Genomic DNA, 11,181 nt, shown 5'->3' with positions numbered 1-11,181 from the left:
TAGTTACCTTTCCACACTTTCCAATTAAACCAAAAATCAGAAAAATTTCAGAATGCTAACTATGCATGGGTTATTCTAATTAAGATAAACTGGGATTCATATCTTTGTTCAGAAATGGTCACTGGGTTCCTACTATGTGACAGATATGTGCTAAGTATGGGTATTCATGGTCAGATAGGTAAGCTCTCATGATGTTATAAATAGGTAAAGAAGCAATTACAGTATAGTTTTTCAGATCCCGTATTTCATAAAATTGCTGTAAAAACTCTTAGATTTCTTTTTTTTGCCTTTAGGAGTATATTTATAGTGTCTGAGATGACGTATCAGGTGCTCTCTGAGATATAAAAGGTAAAGAAAATCCTCTCAAAATTGACAAAAGTAACAGGTAAAACATTTTTCACAACAGCATGAACCACATACTCAGAGATATGGGTTTTCTACAAATGACCTAATTCCTAGCCATTATGGCTACTTTTACAACATCATACAAATATGAATTAAGCTAAAGTGCACTATAATATTTGGTAGACTTCAGGACCAGTATCCTTAGTATACCACAAAACACGTTTCAATATCCCAAAGACGCAAGACTTGCAAGTAGCCATTTTAAATGTAACTAATCTACAGCTACAACATTCTACTCTTGATAGCACTTACCCTTTTGGAGAGTCTCCCAGTCTCCAAAGAATGAAAGCAGAGAGTAGAATCAGTATAACACACACACAGAAGTTCATAATGTAAAGGCTATGAAGATTTGTAGTACAGTGAAAAGATGCCTCTGCTCCTTCACACTGCACACAAATCATGTGAATTGTGTTTCCTATCTCTTGTCATGTTCTGCTCTGTTGGTCAAATACTGAGCAACTCTGCTTCAACCAGAGGATCTGCAGGTTGAAGTCTGTCAAAAGGGAACCAATCAACAGCAAAATCTTTGAAATAGTCTAAGGCGGGCTCCAGTTGCCTTCAAGCATGTCCACACAGATGAGTCTTAGACTGTTGTTGCAGTGATAGATTCTGGTGTGAAAAGTAACCTTTGGTGGCTTAAATGGATAATCAGATGAAAATGGTGGTATCCAGAAAAAAAACACCACCTTCCTACACAGAACCTGATGGACCAAGTATAGTCAATCTCTATTTATGAATGTTATCTCCTTTAGGCCCAGCACTGCAGTTAGCAAGAGGATCAAGGGCTTTTTCACCTATCTCCTTCTGAATTCTTTTCGTACTAGTGGATAATTTAGCAGTGGTCTTGCTAGAGAGTTTTATGTTTTTCTTCTGCTGAGTGGCAGGTTTTCTTTCTTCTTGTTCTTCAGGCTCTGGAGCAGCTGGGTGTCTGTGGTCAGATCTTTGCCTATCACTGGACATCTTGGTGAAGTAGTTTCTTGGAAAATTTGACTGCTCACCTGGCCTGCTCATGCACTCTTACAGTGCAGGGGAGGGAGAGGGAAAAAACTCTTACTTAAGGAAATACAGATAGCTGGGGGTGGGAGGTGAGGAAGTGGGGGAAAAATGAAGTCAAGGAGGATTGGGCTGGGGAGTGTGGAACATTGAAAGTTGGAGAGGACTGTGCCCCTTAGAATTTTTTTTAAGGGTAGATATTTTTTAAGGGTAAGGCTGTTGATGGTGTTTGGGGCCAAGTTGGTTTGGGTCAAAAGAGAAGGGTTTATGGAGATAAGTTTAACATATGATACTGGAGTGATGGATACACGACACTCTGCCATTGTCAAAACCCATAGAACTTTATAGCACAGGAGTAAGCTTCAATGTATGCAAATAAAAAAATCATTTAGAAGATTGGGAGATCCCAGAATGGAATGCATACTGTGACAAAACAATCTAATTGTATGATGTGTACAAAACAACCTCACTGAAGGGATGGGGAGAAAAGTTCTGGCCTAAGTAAGTTTGGAAATGAGCAGAGTCTGTAAGACTAAAGGCAAAGGAACTACACATAAGCAGTGGACTTTAGTTAATATTTGTTTCCCATGGGGATATGGGTTAACAATTCTGAAGCCACTATGTAGATACACTAGAACTAAACAGTTAAGTAGATGGATGACAGATGGTGGGAGCCAAGTTTCTCACTGTTGGAGCTGGAGGATACAGACAAACAAGAAAAGCTAGGATGATTCATTTGGTAATGAGCAGAATAGAGTTGGAGACATCAGCACAAACTCAATTTTAGCTTAACATAGATTCAGATAAATACATATAGAGATATTTATAGACCTGTATATACAGAGGTTAACATACACCTATATATTTCCTTATTCTGTTAGACAAAAGGGCCTAGAAGCAAGGACACCTAGTAGCAACAAGCATACTTAGCACCCAGATCTTGGTTTCTAGAACCATTCTCCAATTAAAGGAACTAGGACCTCTTGGAGAAATGACTGATTCTAGGGCTGTAGCAGGGAATATACAAGACGAGCCAGGAGAACTTGTAGTGTCAGAAAGTAAGGAAGGGCTCAAAGCGCACACACAGACACACACATGCACAATGATGGAAATATTTCACGGGGACACAGAAGCCAACTGAAAGAGCTCCCAATGGCCAAAGCTGGAATGGTTTGAGCAACAAAATAAAGTAGTATTGAATTATAACCCAAAGTATAAGATACATATCCATGAGTCCATACTGATATAAATAAATGTTTGAGTAAATAAACAAATGGGAGAGAAAAGACACATCTCCTGTGTAGTAGAATTCCAAATAATTTATGCAGATACTCCACCCTCAAAGAGACAGAGCATGACTCCTCACTTCTTAAGTGTGGGCTATGCATAGTGCCTTCCTTCCAAGGGGTATAATATGGAAAGGGAGAAAAAAGAGAAACTTTACAGCAGAGAAACCTGACAAACATTACCTGAGTCAGGTGATCAAGATTAACAACAACAACGACAAGTCATGTTGATAATACGTATTCTTGATCAGATGTGATGAGAATGGCTCTTTAGCTCTGTGGTCTTCCTCTTCAAAACACATAACCTCAGCGTAATCACGAGAAAACCATCAGGCAAATCCAAAAAGAGGGATGTTGAACAAAATACCTGACCAGTACTTCTTCAATCTGTCAGAATCACCAAAAACAAGGAAAGTCTGAGTAGCTGTCACAGCCAGAGGAGCCTAAGAAGACCTGACAACTAGATTAATACATCTTGGATGGAATTGTGAGGCAGAGAAGACCATTTGATAAACATTAAGGAAATCTGAATGAAATGTGGACTTTAGTTAATAGTAGTGTATCAATATTTGTTCATTAATTGTGACAAATATACTCTACTAATTAAGATGTTTATAATAGGAGACACAGTGTGTGGTATATGGGAATTCTCTGTTCTACCTCTGAAACTTTTCAGTAATCTAAAACTATTCCAAAATAAAAAGTTTATTTAGACAAACCCGTACTGAAAAACCTACTGGATCCTGCATCCTACCAACAGTCTGAGTTTTCCAGCATTTATTTCCAGGGAACCTTCTAGTCTGCAGGTCTGGCTCAGTCCAAATCAACTCTCATCAAGGGTAAGGGGAATGTGAAACAGGCTAAGCTGACAGTTAATTGCTGCACGTTTTCTTTCAAAAAATCTCTGGTGCTTTGTATCTGTCCTGTCCCTTCTGTTCTTCTCCTGTGGCTGCTTTATAACTTCTCGTTGCTTGTTACTTACTTGTCATCCATCATTTACCATTATCTGCATCTACAGCTCAATAGTGACTACTAGTGGATTGGAAGGCACCAAATGGTTAAACCCTCTCCATTTAAGTAGGCACATGCATGTGTATCGCCAATGTCTTATTTATTTGTCTCTTTCCTACCTTTCTCCATAACACCCCCTTCCATCAATTTTGAATATTTCGTTCTGATCTTCATCATCTCAGATTCACCAGAATTGTATCCCTCTATGCCTTGATATAAAACTTTATACAATAATTTATTAATCCTTGATACAAATGAGAAGAAATTTAGTGTGAGTACTCTATATCCCAGTTATTGTCTTAATGTTATATTTTTTAGTTTTATATTATTATAACTATATTATTTGCCACATTAATTCTTATATTATTTGCTACATACTTGCAAATGACATACTTAAACCAACTTTTTTTTTTGGTGAGGAAGATTGGCCCTTAGCTAACATCTGATGCCAATCTTTCTCTTTTTACTTGAGGAAGATTGTTGCAGTGCTAACTTGTTTGCCAATCTTCTTCTGTTTTGTATGTGGGGCACCACCATAGCATGGTTTAATAAGCATAAATCAACATTTTTAAAATTTTGAAGTAACTTCAAACTTACAAAATGTTGCAGGAATAGTACATACAGAAAACTCTTAGATATTCTTTTCCCAGATTTACTGATTTTTAAATTTTTAACATTTTACCATATTTGCTCTCTTACCTCTCTCTGTTATCTCTCTCTCTATATATATACATGATTTATTTTTCTAACCCATTTGAGAGTTGATTGAGTCTATCAATCCCTTTCCTCCTTTAAAACTTGAGTAAGATTTTTAAAAATTTGAGAGAACAGTAACTTCAGTCAGGTAAATATCTATAAGATCCTGGAAGATATATGTCCATAATTTAGGAGACCAAGACACTTTTAAAAGAAGGAAATAAAACACTATAGCTTGAAGTTTAGAAGCTTCAGGAAGAAAGTCTATAATTGCAGTGTGACTCCCTAATAATAGTATTTTAGAGGACAAGTTTACAGCTACCTTTAGACAGTGTGAAAAAAGCTCACAAATAGTCTTCACCCAAGAGATGACATTGAATGGAGTGGGGCACCAAGAAAGACATGAGAACTTCAATGAGTCTAAGTATTACATCTATTTATATTTAAGGTGTTTATCGCTTTAAAATAATGTGATAAAAATTTAGCATAACAGGAAAATATGTCCTATTTTAGAAGTATGGCAAAGCAGGCTGTCCAATGCAAAATTGTGAGTGAGATAATTTGAAGCTGAGAAAACATAAATACAGTATGAGCCCACATACCATGAAAAGTTAACAAATAGGGAAGGGAAGCAGCGGGGGAAACCCCAGAGCATTTAATCTTATTTTATGGTGGCATTCATGTACTGAAAAGAGTGAAAGAACAGCCCCCACATTTCCAGAAATGAGTCAGTTTCATGTCTCAAGCTGATTATAAACCATTCAAGGGCGGCAGCCTCCCACAGCTGACTTTAACTGTGATTAGAACAGAGGATGGTCGCTAGTTTGGGCTTACCATATGTACCCTGAAGTCTCAAAGCCTGATCATCAGGTAAACTCAGAATTTTTTTAGGACCAAAAAATTGAGCTACAAGTAACTTTTCATTTACACATTCTGAAAAACACAGCTCATCAACAGGCCAGTTACGTATGCTTAAACCACACTCCATACCATTCGGCATACATTTGGCACAGTGGACTGATTTTACAAGTTCAGGACCTCCATTTTAATTTTAAAGTCTTTCCATTCTCCATTTCTATTCCCATCACAAACAAAAATACTCCATTTTATGAACGTAAGTCATACTGTTTCACATAAACTCCCAGTCTTTTTGAGAATCAGAATTTTTATCAAGCAGTATGGATCCAGGACTCTTTATGGTCTAGAAGGGGAAAACACTTTCTAGTTAATGTTGTGGTCTTTGATCACAAAACATTGGGTAAAAGTGCCTTTAAAACATTTTTTGTGTGTGCATTTTTTTCCAATCACATAGGGGATTTTGTGTTTAGAGATTTCCTTTTAATTCTTTCTTCTGAACAGAACCTTGTGTAGAGTACACGTAATAAAGGATAAAAAAAGTCTACTTTGCAGAGTGGAAAGAGTTTCGACATTTTTCCTTGACTAAAAACAGAAGTTATGAAACTTGCTTAAGGTGTTCACATTTCTGCTATGCATTTTCAAGTGTTGACTCAGCCATGAAACCACCTTTTGTTGATTCTATGATCAACTTTGATTAAAATAATTGTGATAGGATCAGAGCCACAAAATAATAAGTATGTTCTCTATCATCTGGCAGACAATGAAAACAATATATATTGGATATTTTATATTTGTTACATTCTCGTATACAGAACAGGTTAATAAAATTATATAAAGTATATTTAAAACATTGCAGGGTGTAATTTAAGAAAAATTATTTCTTTCTTCTTCACAGAATTACCATTTTATTTAAAACAAAATGTGGAAATATTTCCCAGTATAATTTGTGGCCATTTTATGTCAAACATTAAATATTCTTACTTATTTGTATGAAAATTCATTGAAAGCATGGAATGTGGAATTTAAGAGAAATAGAAATTAGCTTTTTAATTATCATCTTTTTTCCTGAGCTCAATTTAACCTGTTAAATCTGGTTTAAAAAGTGGTGAATCTGAAACAGTTGTAGTGGAAGATTTGGAAAGAAAAATCCTTTTTCCCCACGCTTATAGAAGTGCAAGCCAAATTAAAAGAGCATACAATCCAAAGTTGCATAGTGATATTCAAAAGGAAATTTCAAAATTTGAAGACGTGTAACATAATATGGAAGTTACATGTGCTGGTTTTTCACAGTATCTCCCTAGTTTTCTTCTCAGATGAACATATGTACAGAGTAAGTGGAATTATTAAGGCTCTAGGAGTTTGAAAACCCAAGCTATCCCACTCACATTCCACTAACATGACAATAATGTGTATAATGAAATTTATTAAAACACAAATTCACATTTCCTTTTTCTTAGGAAAAGGTTTATAGAAAAATTAAATTTTAACTTGTTTTCCATGTAAAGTAAAAAGTGAGAATGGTCACTATACCACCTCATATCCCTCCCAAAGAAAAATAAATAAAGCACATAATTAATCCAGGGCAAGTAATACAGGATTCACATAAGTGGCACTACACATTTCTGAAATGTCCTCCAAACTAAAGGTTTATAATGAGTGAGACAAGAAATTATAATTCACTCTATCAAAATCTGAAGAGGGAGGGAATATTTTTGCTATGCACAAGCTGAATCAAGTTAATGAGGCATCTAACATTGCAAAAAGAACGTTGTCTATAAATAAATTCAGTCTGATTGGGATGTATTAGTTGTCTGATAATATTCTGTAGCCTACAGATGCTTTGGGTAGAATGTAGATTTCTTAAACAAGAAAGGCCAGTGGAATTACTTCTGTAAAGCTCCTGGTCATTTCTTGTAAATGGCATTAAAAGAAAATTTCCCTTTAAAATATGGCTTTACATTCAGGAAAATATTTCCAAAGTAGTAAATTTAGCATAAGACAAAATATATTCTTCAATTGAAATCTACCTGAGCCTTGGAATTTGGGGAAAATATCTCCCCACTCACTCATATTTTTTTTTTCCATTGAAATCTGTCTGTTAAGGTGCTACTCGTAGGCTATAAACCTACACTCTAGAGGCTAAGAAGAGGATATAATTAGAATCTCAGCTTTGCTCACAGTAGTCCTACAGTTTTGTACATGTACATATGCTTATTGTTTATGGGAGGACCAGACATTTATTAACAAGTACACATTATTTCTGATTAGCTGCCAGGTATTTCCACAGAGTCATGTGAATCTAAATCTTCCAATCAAATTAAAAGTTCAAGTTTCATGGAACAGTTTTTAAAAATAGGATTGCAGAATCTAGGAGTAGAATGCATTTTATACTGGCTATCCCTTTACCTTCCCCTCAAGGAAATCTTTTAATTTGTCCATGTACTCAGACTTATAACTCTAAAGATATACGTCTCCTTGATAACATTTTCCGTATATTCAGCACAGATTTACTTTCATCAATTTTATCCTTCAGAAATTGTTTTAAAAATGTAGTGGCTTGCCTGGTGGTGTGGTGGTGAAGTTTGCGCACTCTGCTTCAGTGGCACAGGGTTTGTGGGTTGGATCCTGGGCGCAGATCTACACATCACTCATTAAGCCATGCTGTGGCAGCATCCCATATATAAAACAGAGGAAGATTGGTGGAGATGCTAGCTCAGGGACAATCTTTCTCACACACACACACAGAAAAAGTAAACCTAAGTATCTCTACCTAAAAAAGCTCAGAGAGTAGGAAAAGATACAAAGTGAAAAATAGAAGGCCCCCACCTTTCCACAAACCCAATCCTCACTCCCTAAAATTTTCTGCTACTAGCGCTTTATTGTGTATTCTTACAGCAATATTTCAAGAATTCTGGAAATTATCAGGGAGCTCCTTTAGTTTTATTGATAAATTTTACAGGTTTTGACTTGGAGTACTGGAAGTTTTATAGACTCTATTGGTGATGAATTTCTTTATCTAGCTTTTATAGTGTGTTTTTTTTTTTTTTTAATATTCATTGAAGAATGAAGAGTAGAATAAGAATATCTTTAGGGGCTGGCCCCATGGCTGAGTGGTTAAGTTCACACGCTCTGCTTCGGTGCCCCAAGGTTTCACTGGTTCGGATCCTGGGTGTGGACATGGCACCGCTCATCAGGCCACACTGAGGTGGTGTCCCACATGCCACAATTAGAAGGACCCACAACTAAAGTATCCAACTATGTACTGGGGGGATTTGTGGAGAAAAAGCAAAAAAAGGAAAACATTGGCAATAGTTGTTAGCTCAGGTGCCAATCTTTAAAAGAAAAAAAACCAGAATATCTTTATACTGACATCTTTTGTTGGATGTCTCCTTTTGCTTAGCGAAAAAATTTTCTTTTAATTTTGTGAAATGTTTATTTTTTTTAGAAACAGGGAATAGACATTTTATTTTAGTACTTAAGTTTCCTAATCTCTAAAATGTTGAAACTACCCATTACACATGTTGTGAAGAGTAACTAAGGACCTGCGATAGTCTACAGTGGCTACTTTCTAAGTGGCAGTTCCTGTCCCTTCCCTTCCCATTTAACCTGTCCAAATACCTCTTAGGTAAAGGTTTAAGCACTTGAAATCTTCACACTCAGCCCCACTCATCAAATGCTAAATCTGAACAAGTCTGAACAGGAAGTAGATTAGAAGCCGTTACTGTAATGTTTAGAATTTTGCAGTTGTCCATATATCCTAGTATCTGGTCTCCCTGATGTAGATTGTAGGCACCTAAGTGCTAACTAAGACAGTTCTCCTGCCATTCACCTGGGCTTACTCAGTCCATTCAATTAGGCTTCTGTCCTTATATCTTACTTAGCATACCATTACCCTTCTAGGATTAGAAATTTGTCCTGATCACATTTATTATTGAAAATGGCCTTGATCTGCTTAATCTGCACATAAGTAGGGAACGTTGAAAGATTTTTGAGAAGGAGATGACATGATTCAGCCGCAATTTTTGATTGATAACTGGAAGAGTGCTAGTTGGTAGGTGCTCATGGTGAGTAGTAGGTGTCTGATTAAGAGTTACCTCTTCAGAAAGGCTTTGCTGACCATCTTATCTAAAATAATCATATTTCTTAAACCACATTCATCACTTTAGTCTGCTTTCTTTTCTTTCAAAATGTTACTGAGAAACATAATACTTTATTTGCTTTATTTTCTTTATACCATAATCTGAGAGTATATTATTTGATTTGTTTGCTTGTTTATTATCTCCTCTAACAGAATGACATGAGGGCAGAGACTTTGTCTTGCCCAGTGTGTTATCTCCAGAACTGAAAAGAGTACCTGAGACGTGATAAGTGCTCAATGATATTGGTCCAATAAAAGAATGAATAGATGGATTTGAAAGAGGAAACAGTGAAGAATAAGAGATGTACCTGATATCAGTTTGTTGCCTCTCAGCCTCAGATTCACCCTTCAATACCTGCTCTGCAGCTGTGCCTTCTCCAATGAAGTCTGAACCACGTTATTGTAGAAGGAGACCCCAGTCTACATTTTTCCTTATTTAGGTACTCCCCCATAGCCCTAGGGAGACATAGAATTCTCTTAGATCTTATAATTACTCTTGTATCATAGCTTAGTCATTCTCTATATTAAACGTCTCCTATTTAAATCACCATGCTGTTTCTGTCTTCTAATTGGGCCCAGACTAATTCAGAATTGGCACCAGAAGTGGACAAGTCTCAGGAGGTAGACCCTTAAAGATGAGCTTTTGAGATTGTTTGGCCATGCCCCTGAACTTTATCACAGCGCTGAGCTCCTTGTCAATGGGAAATAGATGCTAGTAATCCATGGCTTGTAGTGGCATCAGTTAATTAAGCTGCCAACTGTGGTTGATTGTGATAAAGTGCCAACTGAAGCACATTTCTTGGGAACTCAAGTGGCTGTTACACTTGACCAGATGGAAGTAATGAATTTTATAATGACTGGAATGTGAGATGAAATATTTTTGTGTGCTTAAGTGCTTATAGAGAGAAAATAACAATCTTCACTCCTTTATTTCTAAACTTAACTCAAAACTCCATACCCAGAGAGTTTCTATGATATTCCTAAAAATATCTTATTTCTTGTAGCCATGAGACTGATACTGGCTAAAATCAAATGCAAAATGTATTGTATGAGTTGCAGAATTACAATGACAATTAAATCCACACTTTTGCTAAATTTCACATGTGAAAATGAAAAAGAATGGAATTTTGAAACTTGCAATAGGGACATCTGGTTGGACTTAAATGAAACTGACAATCTTGAACCCACATGACATTCTGAGCCTCCCTTATCAGTGAAAGTAGCTCACTCTTCAGTGTTCAAAGAGGCTAGACTTTTCTGCTTGAAAAACCTTGTGATACTCAGACTTGAACAGATGTCTTGAAAAGGATGCTTATTCTCCTCAAGATCTACCACAACTACCCCCTGTTGCCATGAAACCCAAAACTAGTGTCAAATATCAGCACACTCCAGGGTGGATTTTCTCATCCTCAACACTTGACATTTTGAACTAAAAAGTTCTTTCCTGTAGGGGGCTGTCTTGTGAATTGTAGGTTATTTAGCAGCATCCCTGGTTTTTACCATAGATACCAGGATATCCCTCCTCACCCAGCTGTACAACCAAAACTGTCTCCAGCAATTGCCAAATGTCTCCTGGGGGAAAATCACCACCAGTTGAGAATCACTGCTCCAGGGCAAAGGGTAACACACTATGAGCTAGGAGGAAATAGCTTACATACAAAGGAATTGCAAGACTTTGTTAATATAGATCAGCAAAAGCCTAGGAAACATGTATAAGAATGGATTCTAAGGTGTTAGATGAAGGAAGGCAGAATATAATTCCAAATTTATTGATATTATTTACAAGAGATTCAA

The 11,181-nt window shown here is 36.5% G+C and overlaps 1 pseudogene; it reads right to left on the bottom strand.

Moving 5' to 3' along the window:
• Positions 1–820: 820 nt before the first annotated feature.
• LOC124234965 (ubiquitin-conjugating enzyme E2 E3-like) lies at positions 821–1,365 on the bottom strand (annotated as a pseudogene).
• Positions 1,366–11,181: the final 9,816 nt, after the last annotated feature.

The sequence above is a fragment of the Equus quagga genome, chromosome 2 (assembly GCF_021613505.1).
Source record: "Equus quagga isolate Etosha38 chromosome 2, UCLA_HA_Equagga_1.0, whole genome shotgun sequence".
In the NCBI taxonomy this organism is placed as follows: domain Eukaryota; kingdom Metazoa; phylum Chordata; class Mammalia; order Perissodactyla; family Equidae; genus Equus; species Equus quagga.
The sequence above is the reverse complement of the archived record's forward strand: the minus strand, read 5'-3'. Positions and strand labels throughout refer to the sequence as shown.